Genomic DNA, 12,233 nt, shown 5'->3' on the forward strand with positions numbered 1-12,233 from the left:
ATATATATATAGAGAGAGAGAGAGAGAGACATATATAGATATATACAAAAGATTTGGAGCTATAGCTGGTTTGAAAGTTTAGACATATACCACTGCATCAGGGATACATATGGTAAAACAACAGTTAATTCTTATAGGTTCATACATATTTACTTAGCTACTGATCTGTGAGGATCTTGAGAAGCCTAGCCTTACAATCCCATAGTAGTTTATAGCCCTTATATTTTGGGTACAAATAACTCAGAAATGGGCAGAACAAGGACATGCTATTAATGTATCAATTATTCTCTTATGTGGAGTAGTGTTGTGTGCCTTAACATGGTCAAGATAAGTATATCAATAACCAGCCCTTTACAGTTTCATATTTTTTTAATACCTGTGTTCAGGTGTAAATGGCAACATACAATGCAGACTCCAGTATTTTATTTACTGAATCCTTCTGGCCCCATTGCCTATTGATCATCACCCCCCATCAACTGGCACATTCTTCCCCCTTCACCAAGGGGTAAAACTTGCCTGTGAGGAGCTATGGCAGCCATCAGAGGTGGCTGCTTTTTTCTTATATTAGCCCTATAATCCTCATACCTGCCTATTGATAACATGTGACAGGATGGGACAATGGACATCAGTGCTGAATCACCCCTCAGTTCTGCAAGAGGCAGACATCAGCAGGGCATCCCTGATAACCCAAACGAGGCACTGTGTGGTTGATCCCCCATCTCCACCAGGGAAATAAGACTGCATTCATGTGCCCCTGGCACTCACACTTCATCCCCTCAGCATGGGCACACCCATCCTCCACGCCTGAACTCTTAATTGATTAAGCCACTAATCAAATTCAGGTAGTGTGGGCTTTATACCTCTACTCTACTGGTGCAGGCTAGACTCTGGTGAATTTGTTGCAAAAGTATTAGTGCCTACCCAAGCATCCAGTTGACTTACATAAACATAGGGATTCAGACTGCCTAACACATAAAGGAAACTTGCAATGGCTAAGCTCAGAAACTTCACCTTTTACTAGTTTTTACGAAAGGTATACAATACATGGCTTTACTGTCCTTGACAGACCTAGCTTTTTCATATAATGCAAGCCCTACAGAAATGTCTAAAATAGGTCTGTGTAGTACCTTAAGCCCCAGGCAAAATCTGACCCTTGTGTGACTATATGTAAAATTCTATAAGTAGTCAATACCTCTACAAATGGTATCCTCTTAGTACTTTTCCTCTGGAAATTTTCAAGCAGCCTCAGCTCATACTCTGAGCATCTATAAAAACACTGCATTATTCTCAAGAAATAGGTCTGATACAAGGCATACATAACCCAGTTATGAGTGTTTTATTCTTAACTTCTAAGGCGGTCTCTCTTTCTTAATTTCTCCAAAATGTTTTGGGTTTCTAATACCATGACAGGAATAGACCCCATTCCTGAGTCAGGATATGATCAAAGCTGATAAAATTAGTATTGCTTCAGTCTTTGACGTTTGACAACACTGCTCTTCTTAGCACCTGGATTGTACCCCCAATTACTTAGGTAGGTAGGTACTAGGCTATTGGCCCTAGGGCCCATACAAGCCTAGCCAAAAAATGTACCCTGGCTTTTGACACCCAAGAAAATTATTTTCCTGTGCCCCTGTCGAGCAGAGCCACAGAAGTGATCCCTGGGGTTAATTTCCCATTTCCCATCCAATCATTCATACAGGGTTTCATGTATTGGTAGCATATTTATCCACTCTTGAAAATTATAATTTTTTTTTATTAGTCCTTCTCCATAAAAGACAATTTATTGTTTATAAACATTCTGAAGTCAGAGATTCCTGTTACTTCTACAAACAATGCCACAAGATTCAAAAGGCAAAATCTCATCTTAACAAAACCACACCACTCCATATCTAACAAAAAACATCCTCCATGTAATTTCAAATAAACTCTATTATGATTCTCTCCATGACGTTAGATAGAATAAACTGCCTAAGTCTGTCACCTTCATTCCCAGTGAACTGGTATAACTCAGATTGTCATCACAAGTCAGGGACATGTCCACATGAAAACATTTTACTTAACATAACAGTTTTTTTCATTATAGGAAGCCACTGAATGTTATCTAGTCCCATGGATCTGGAGTTTTTAATTTTACTTTTGGCAGCTACTGTGTCCATACCGTATAACAGATACCCCTCCTGGTCTCTACATCACTCTACATATTTTTTTGCTAACTGTAAATTAATGCTCTCAGTCTTTTAGACTAAGTGGAATTAAAAGTTGATTTGGAAGCTTTACTAAGAAAATTACTCAGCTTCTGTACTTTAGATATGCTTTTGGGACTATGGTAATTTTGGAAATCTAAGCAGCACATTTTATGTTGCACAGCTTACTAATTTTGTAATAATGACTTTTTTATTTACTTTACCTGAATGCAAGAGTTAACATAATACAACTGACTGATAGTATCCCAAGCAGACTTACTTGGGTCATTGAGCATAGTATCCCAGACTGTTTTCATAGGCATGCCATTTACTGCATCATCGTTTCTACTGGTAAAATCAGATGACTTACTTATGAAGGAGTTTAAGTTTAATCTTAGGTTAAAGATGCTGGCATCATGATCTGTGTTAAGCACAAGGGGTATAGGTATGGGTGGAGAACAGTAAGAGTCTATGTCTGTTAGTACTACATGCAAGATACAGATCTTCCTACTTGGATTTTGTACTGTTTGTTCCAAAGTACTTTAATTAACGTAGTCATATGATATGTTATATTTTTCTTACATTGAGTAGTTTACCCAGTCAGTGTTTGGGCAGTTAAAATCTTCCATAATAATTGTATTTTCATTGATTTTAACATTCAATAGAATCCTCAAGTTCTGCAGGGGATAAAGATGATGTATGGCAAATTACTGTAATTGTATATTCAATATCACTGATGTTAATTGTATGAATAATTTCTAGTTCTTGGATGATGTGCTAGCTTCTGGTTGTTATGTCTCCAAACCAAGACACGTCTTTACAAAATAATCTCACTGCTGAGTTAAATAAATGTATTGGTGTCTCACTCCCTTTTACTCTGCTATCAACCCTTCCATACCGAAACATGTCAAAAACAATGACTCCTGAGACCCTTCTCCACATGATGGCACACAGCTAACAGAAAGAAAGTACAGTTATGTACTTAAACTTACCATAACAGTAAATATTCAAATAATCACTGCAGCAGCAGCCTTACCTATATGTGTTACATCCTACCTACAATATAACAGCTGGTCAGTCTTCCAAAGCCTTGGGCTCCTTCCACACATACATCTAAGCTGCTGCTGGTTGCACAATCTCCACAGGATGAAAAAACAGTAGCCTGGGTGCCAAAAACTCCAGAACTTTCTTTCCAACTAAAACAAGGGAGACTACAGTCTTGTTAAGACAGGTAAAGACAGCTATAAATATACAAATTCTTACTCTGAAAAAGTGGGGTGGAGGGAGAAAGCAGTGCCTGCAGCAGTGATTTAACAGAGTATCTACTGTTATGGTACGTTTATTTACATAACTGTACTATGTCCATTCATAAATCACTGCTGCTATAGCCTTAGCTATATGGGTAGATTACCACAGATTAGAAAGATTGGGAGGAGGAAGGATGAAGGTCCAGGAATCTCAGGAGAATGGTCATAGCAAAGCCTGTTCCAGACCTGGAAGATTCTAGTTTATAGTGCTTTGTAAAAGTATGTAGAGAGGACCAAGTAGCTGCCTCTAGAATGCTTCTAGAGTCCACCTCTTTCCCATAAGCCACTGAAGTAGCCAAGGCCATGGTATAGTGAGCCTTGACCCTGCCTAGAAGCTTCTTATTATGTTGGGAACAGCAAAAAGAAATAGCAAGGGACAACTATCTAGAAAGTACAGTTGTGTACACTTACCATAAATGTAGATGTTCGAGTGTATTCACTGTTGCAGTCATCACATTTGGGTTATCCCTGCCAGGGTAGCCCTCGGCCGGCCCGAATACCAGAGACTTAGTATTTCTGCAATGGTTGCTGTCGCTTGAGGACTGATGTCAGGTCATCAGTAGTATAATGTAAGGCAGCCTAATCCATTACATCAGTTTTTCTTGCCCTAACCTGTCAGGAGCCCCCAAGTAGGAGGCCAGGTTCTGGTGGAAGAAACCTCACCAGTGGAAAATAAATACCAAAATGTGCCTTGTAAGCTAAGGAGAAAAACAAGTTAGAATGGTAATAAAAGGAGAAAGAGAAGAAAGGGGGGATGGAGGGAGGGAAACCAGGACTGCAACAGTGAATAGACTCGAACATCTACATTTATGGCAAGTGTACACAACTATACTATGTTCTTCGTGTTTCACTGTTGCAGTCACCACATTTGGATCGATTCCCAAAGCTGAGGAAAAGGGTGGAGGCAGTCAATGCAACTAGGGGCTGGCTAGGATGCCCTGCAAGACTGCAGAGGCAAATCCTGCCCTGGATTTGGAAAAGAGAGGCAGGTGGTAATCCTTGGTAAAAGTGTGAACAGATGTCCAGGTGGCAGCCTCCAGGATGTCCCTAGTGGGGACTCCTCTGAGGAAAGCTGCAGAGCTGGAGGCTGCTCTGGTGGAGTGTGTCCTGACCCCGTTGGAGGGAGGCTTTCCATGCTTTGTAGCAGTAATGGATTCAGTGTGCTATCCATTTTGAAATAGTTTGTTCGGAGATGGCTATGCCTTCTGCCCCTGTAGCAAAGCTAACCAGCAATTGATCAGACTTTCTGAAGGCTTTAGTCCTGTCTAGATAGAATCTGAGCTATCTGTGCACATCTAGAAAGTGAAGAATCCTTTCCCCCTTGTTCTGGGGATTGGGAAAAAAGGTGGGCAAATGAATGGATTGGTTGACAGCCACACTGGATACCACTTTGGGCATGAAGGATGGGTTAGTTCTGAGGGATACCTTGTCTGCATGAAAGATGATGAAGGGTTCCATAGCCATGAGTGCTTGCAGCTGAGAGATTCTGGCTGAAGTGATGACCAGAAGGAATGCTGTTTCCAGCAGAGAAATGTTAGCTCTGCAGAAGAAGCTGGTTCGAAAGGAGGCACGGTGAGCTTTTCCAAAACGAAGTTAAGGTCCCATGCTGGTGTTGGTGCCCTTCTGGGTGCCCTCAATTTGCTAGCCCCTCTTAGGAACTGTTTGATCAAAGTGTGTGAGAAAAGGGGCTGCTCAGTGGGAAAATGAGCAGAAATAGCAGACGCATGAATTTTTATAAAGGAGAAAGAGAGGCCACTGTGCAGTAGGTTAGATAAGTAATCCAGGATGAGAGGGAGGGAGGGCTGTGCCGTACTGGCCCCCTTAGCCTGGATCCAGGTGCAGAACCTTTTCCATTTGTCAGCATGAGACTTTCTGGTGCTAGGACATCTGGCCTCATGGATAACATCCAGAACCTGTTTACTGAGGTTGGTAAATTGGTTCGGGGTTAGGGAATAAGCCAGGCTGCCAAATTGAGTGTCTACAATTGGGGTTGCATGAATTCCCCTTCCCTCTGGCTCAGGAGGTGTGGAATCTGAGGAAGATGCCATGGGGGTAGTGGAGACAGGCTGCGCAGTAAGGGGTATCAATGCTGCCGGGGCCAGTTTGGAGCTATAACAATGGTCCTTGGTTTTTCCTCTCTTAATTTGAGCAGTACCCTGGGGATGAGAGGGAGGGGAGGAAAGGCACAGACTGACAGATTGACCCAGGGGAAGGACATGGTGTCTATTTTCCAAGCCATGCAGTGATGCTCCCTGGTGCAGAATTTGCTGAGCTGATGGTTGGTGTGGGAGGCAAAGAGGTCGACCTTCAGGGTTCCCCATTTCTGAGTTATTAGGGTGAAGGTACTTCTGTTGAGTTGCCACTCATGTGGGTCCAGAAGATTTATGCTTAATTGGTCTGCCAGAGAGTTGAGAGAGCCTGGTAGGAATTGTGCTAACAGGTGTAGTTGCATGGCAGAGGCTGTGTGCCAAAGGGTCATGGCCAGCTTGCATAGAGGGTAGGAGTGAGTCCCTCCCTGCTTGTTGATGTACCACATCACAGTGGTGTTGTCTGTTTTGATCAGGAGAGCCCCTGGAGAGAGAAGGGGCTTGAAAGCTAAACAGGCATGCTGCACAGCCATCATCTCTTTTTGACTGATGTTCAGAGGGATTTGCTGTGGGCTCCATTGGCCCTGTATGCACCTGCCATCCAGGTGTGCATCCCAAGTGTAGTCTGATGCATCTGTGGTGATGGTCTGGGTGGCGGGGGTGGGAAGAAAGGCATTCCCTTGTTGTGGGAGCAAGCAGTTGCCCACCAAAGAAAATCTTTTCTGAGGCAAGGAATTATAGGTAGAAGAGTTTCCAGGTCTTGAGAGTGTTGGTACCAAAGGCTCTTTAGGTACCATTGAAGTTTCCTCATAGGCAGTCTGGCATATGGAATGAGTAGTATGCAAGATGCCATGAACCCCAGAGCTTGCAGGATCTTCCTTGCAGTTAGTTGGAGCCTGGTGTCCAGTTGAGAGAAGTAGGCTGTAAGGAAAATTTGTTTCTCTGCAGTAAGGTATGCCATCTGGGATGCTGTGTCCAGACTTGCTCCCAGGAAGATTATCCTTTGGGTGGGCACCTGTTTGGATTTATTTTCATTGATTGTGTACCCTAGGGAGGTTAGAAGGGACTTTACAAAGGCCAGGTGCTTGAGCAGCTTTTCCTGGCTGTCTGCCTGAATAAGGCAGTTGTATAAGTATGGGTAAAGCTGAATATTTCTTTGTCTGCAAAAGGCAATGGCCGGAGCCAAACATTTTGTGAAAATTCTGGGAGGAGTAGATATGCCGAAGGGAAGCACACATAACTGAAAGTGTTGATATCCTGCCCTGAAGTGGCGATACTTCCTGCATGATTCCCTGATAGGAATGTGGAGGTAGGCCTCTTTTCGATCTGGGGTGGCTAGCCAAGCATCCTTGGACAGCATGGGTAGCAGCTGCTGGAGGGTGAGCATTTTGAATTTTGGGATCACCAGGAAGGTGTTTAGAATGGATAGATTGAGGACGGGGTGCCAAGTGCCCTCTTTTCTGGGCACCAGAAAAAGTCTGGAGTAGAAACCTTGGCCTATCTGTTCTGCAGAATCATGCTCTATTGCCCTCATAGAGAGCAGGGAAAAGATTTGCTTTTGAGCCTCTTGCCACTGATTTGGTGGTAGATCTGGGAATCCTTTTGGGGTTGGAAGGGTGTGGAAGGAAAATTTGTATCCCTGAGACATGATGTTCAGAACCCAGTGGTCCTTGGTAATGGTGGTCCAGGTGCCTGAGTGAAAGGAGAGTTTTCCTCCTAGGGGTAAGTGAAGGTGGGCAGAGGGAGGGGGTGGAGGAGGTGAGTCATTGTGAGTTCTTACCATAAGGGGGTGGCTTAGACCTTCCTGGTTTTGAAGTGGAGGCAGTCCACTGCTTAGATCTCTGCATTCCCTGGGTCTGCTGTCTGGGGGGGGGTCTGCTTCCACAAGGCCTCGGCTGGGCCGGTTTACTGGGAGCAGGAAAGGACCAGTGTTTGGAGGGACAATGCCTGCTGAACCTAGGGGGCTGGACCTGCAAGAAATCCTTAACTGTTTGCATATATTTTGCTTTTTCTTCCATCGTTTTTAAGACCTCTTCTGCCTTAGTGCCAAATAAGTTATCTTTGTGCAAGGGGGAATCCAACAATTTAGATTTGACATGGTCTGGCAGGGGCTGTTCCTTAAGCCATGCATGCCTTCTAATGACAGAGCCAGTGACGTCTACCCTGCAAGAAGCTTCTAGGGCATCAAAACCACAGTGCAAGGTGTGTTTAGTTACTTGACTTGCAGAATGCATTAACTCTTGTAAATCTTTAGATTCTGCCCAAGCAGGAAAGGAAGACATTTTTTGTTTAAGGAGTTCCAAGGTATGTTGCTGAAATTTCAGCAACTGAAACTGACAGTTTAGCACCCAGATAACAAGAGTAGCTGAGGTGTATACTTTTTTACCCCATATGTCCAATGCTTGGGAATCCCTGTCTGAGGGGGTGACATTCTAAGTAGAGGTTGCTTTAATCCCTTTTGGCCCTTGAGAAATGACCTCAGGGTCAGCTGTAGGATTTTTAAAAAAATATTTGTGTGAGTCAGGGACTCTATAGTACCTGTTTGGTACTCTGGGAGCAGGAGGAAGGGCATCAGGAGTCAAGCTGGATTCATGGAAAACATCTTCCACAACATCCAGGACTGGGGGGATGGCTAAGGGTCTGTGTTGTGGAAGATCTAGGAATTCCCAGAGTCTCTTTTTAGACTGAGAGTAGTCCTGACTCTCCCATTAGAAATGCTCCCTTAAGGTATGCAGAGTTTCCCCAAAGGAAAAATCCTCTGAGGGAGAGGCTGAAGGAATGGAATCCTCTGCATCAGAATCCTCATAAGTGGAGAGGGGTTGCATGTCTTCATATTCAGATGCATCAGATTCACCTGACTCTTGTTCAGACAAAACTACAGGGGACAGATCTCCTTTCCTTTTGGAGGGGGTAACTTTGCTTCCCCTGATTACCATGATAAGGTCTTCTGCCATTTTAAGCATTTGAGACTGAGGCAAAGTAGCAGGAGTCTGAGAGTGGGTCGTCGGTTTCTTGGGTGTGGTTTGTAACCTGGGCCTAAGAAACTCAGTAGTTTTAGAAAGAACGGTAGTCACAAAAGAAGATGTCAGTTTGTGTCGAGATTCGGTAGTGCAAAGGACTTCCTTGGAAGCTGGTGCCTACTCAGCGGCTCTGGACCCATCCAAGGTTGAGACGACCGCAGGATCCTTAGCCAAAGAAGAGTTTTGCGGCATACCGGACTCCGAAAGGGTCTTGGTAGTGGCCTGCAAATCAACAGAAGCGGGCATCAGGGGCTGCAAAAACGCCTCACTGAGTACCGGAGGACTGACGACTAGCTTAACGGAAGCATCGTCGGTAGATTTGGCCCTGTGTGGTCTGTCTCTGTCTGTAACTTTACGTTTTTACGGAAGATCTGCTGTCAGATAGCTTACTGAAGCCATATCGGAATTCGAGGACTGTAAGTGAAAATATCTGGCTACAATAAGGGCCCGACGACGGATAGTTATGGCGATGGACAAAGCACAGAAGTGACAAGTAGTCTTAATTATAAGCTCCCCTTCAAGAATAGCTTCACCAAAGCCTGAGAAGGAAAGAGGAGGGATGCATGGGTATATACACTGAGATGGCCAAAAGATAAACCTTGACAGAAGAGGACAGTAACTCACAATAATATTGCAAAACTAGTAAACCAGTGATAAATAAATCCTGAATAGGCTCTGGTTGTTAGTGTAGCACAAAATAGCAAATCTCTTCCATTTACCAATATAAGATTTTCTAGCAGCAGGTTTTTCCCTCCTTTAACACCTGCTGCATGTTCTCAAAAAAGATGCTTAAAAGGTATCTAAATTGTATTACCCAGGCAGTCAGTTGAAGTTGATTGAGGTTGGGGTGTAGCAATCTTTCCCGTCTTGCGTGAATAGATACACTGTGTGAGGAGGTTTGTTGTACTTGCCTTTGGCCAACTGCATATGAAAGTCCAACTACTGTTGCCTGGGCCAAAAGGGAGTCACCACAGTGATCTTTGGAGAGTCTTCCTGAATCTTCAAAATGACCCTAGATATCACTGGAAAGACATACATGGTAGGATCTGTTTTTCCTGTTTATGTACCACATTACTAGGGTGTTGCCTATGGTCATTTGAAGAGGTTCCACTGATCACAGATGGTAAACAGAATCAAAAGCATGAGTAGCAGTCAACATCTCTTTCACTCTGGTGTGTTTTGGCCTCTCCTGTTTTTTTCTGCAGACCTTACAATTTTATCTCCTTGGACAGATCATCCCATGCAAAATCTGATGTAACTGTAGTTACAGCGTGTGCATGGGATATAAAATAAAATGGAAGAACTGGGTTCAAGGACATCTAGTCCCTCTACCAAAGTAGCACTCTCTTCATAAAGCCCAACACTGGAATATGAAAAGTCAGTGGGTGCAGATGTTGGGATCTAACAGTCTTTAGTAATCACAGAATTTTTCTTATTGTATAATCTGGAAAGAGGAATCACAGATATCATGAACAACAGAAATATTATATCAGTATATAGATACAAATATAATCCTCTGGCTCAAGTCTAAGACTGATTTGAGAAATTCACAAACAATTCCTTTTGCAAGAAAGTAACCACTAGGCAAACTGAATTGCTGTCCTGTGAACTGGAATCAAGGAAGATTTTTAATGCTGACTTGGAATTATACATATATATATATATATATATATATATATATATATATATATATATATATATATATCAGATTTCCAAAATAAGGCAAAATGTGAATACTTTCCAGTCTGCAATGGGATATTAACGAAGCTAGACACTTTATGAGCACACCTACAGTAGTAGATAACTCACAGGGCAATGCAGAGAGCTGATACTGTAACCCAGACACAGAAAACTTTAGAAGACTTCTAAAATCTGTGACATTAAGAATGTAATGAAAAGCATCTTTCAAATCTGGAGTTACCAAAAAAACCTCAGAGGATGAATGAGAGGTAACAAGAGTTTGTAAGGACAACATTTTAAACTTTGGAACTTTCTAAAAAATTGAGAAAGGATAGTTGAAAACTAGTCTCCAAGAAAGACACTTCTTTGGCAATAGAAAAATTCTTGACTAAAAACCTTGTTCCACTAATCAGAGGGAATTGGTTTTATGACCCCCCCCCCATAAAAATCTTTTTGTAGATGACTGGGTGAAAAAGTTAAGTTTGTACTGAATGATGAGTGGGAATCCCCTGAAAAGGAGGCAGGCTTTCCCACTGCCATCTGTTAATTCTCCTAAACAACTTTTAGAACCCATTTGTCTGACACAATCTGATGCCAAAAGGAAATGTGCAGACAGGTTTGGGCTTGAGGAAGGGAAGGGAGGGAGAAATTGAGACTCCTGCAACAATCATTCTGAATTACTGGACTGTCCCTTTTTTTCAGAAGGTTCCTTCCTTTTTCTTTGAAACCTCCTGATACTTTCTTTTATGTCTGTTTGCTAGGAGCTTGCTGAGACTGTGTTGTTCTTGCAAAAGGAACCAGAGTCTGAAGCAAAGGTTTTAGGTCACTCACAGAAGGCTGGATGACAAATCTGAGTAACCTCCTGAATAAATTTCCCTTTCATCAAAGTGTTTGTCTACCTGAGCAGCAAAAGGCCCAAACAAAACCTTATCCAAAGGAGAATTTACAATTTCAGAATTCAAACAGGACTTGCCTTATGAATATGGAAAACAAGCAGTAAAGTCCCTCATTAAAAAGCCAACAAATACTTTAACATGTTAGCCTAATATTTAAAAATTCTAAAGGCTAAAGTGGTAGAAGAAAAAGTTCTCTTCCCAAACCTGTCAACAGATTTCCTATGCTTGTCAGAGGGAGAGGGAGAGGGATTAGCATTATCAAGACTTTAGTTGCAGCAGGATTAAACACAGAAATAGCTGCAGGTTCAGATATTTATTTATTTATTTATTGACTGATTACCTGGAAAGTCTGACTAGGTAGAAGCCCATTTTCAGAAGTGGCTTGGGGAGAAACAATACGAATTATTACAAATCATTCAAAGAGCAATAATTTTACACTCTTCAAAAATAATAACAAATTAGACATAACATAAAAACACTGGTTAAGATGGTGTGAGAAATCTAAAACTTATAAAAATGAGGATCCTTATAAAAATCAGTCAGCCTTTTACGAGCTGCAGGTTGACTACTAGGCATATTGAAGGCCACATCAAAACATACTCTAAAGATGGCAGAGCAGGAAGAAGAATAACAGCCGGCTGTGGAAACTCCATTTGTAGCAAGTCATAATATTTCATAAGGAAGAAAGAATATCAATTTGTTCCCATTGAAATGCATCATTCACCCTAGAAACAGATTAAAAAAAATGCCCCCAAAGAAGATTCTGAGCACTCACTTTCTTCAGTATCAAGATTTTGGGCAGGAAAAAAACAGAAAATCCTCAGAAACTGAGGAAACTGATCTATTTTATTTTACATAAATTACAGTCATTATAATAAGGTTTTAAAGCATGCAATAAACCTTTGGACAAGATAAATTCTCCCACATCAGCATAAACAAACTCTGAGGGAGATAAATGTTTACCTTGTTGTTTTTGTTTTCTAGGTGCATCCTTAGAAGTGGACAATTCATGGATGGTACTTCACCCTGGGGATCAGGACTTTAAGCCCAGCTACACAGG

This window comes from Protopterus annectens, chromosome 17.part0 (assembly GCF_019279795.1).
Source record: "Protopterus annectens isolate FY-2018-M chromosome 17.part0, PAN1.0, whole genome shotgun sequence".
Lineage (NCBI taxonomy): Eukaryota > Metazoa > Chordata > Ceratodontiformes > Protopteridae > Protopterus > Protopterus annectens.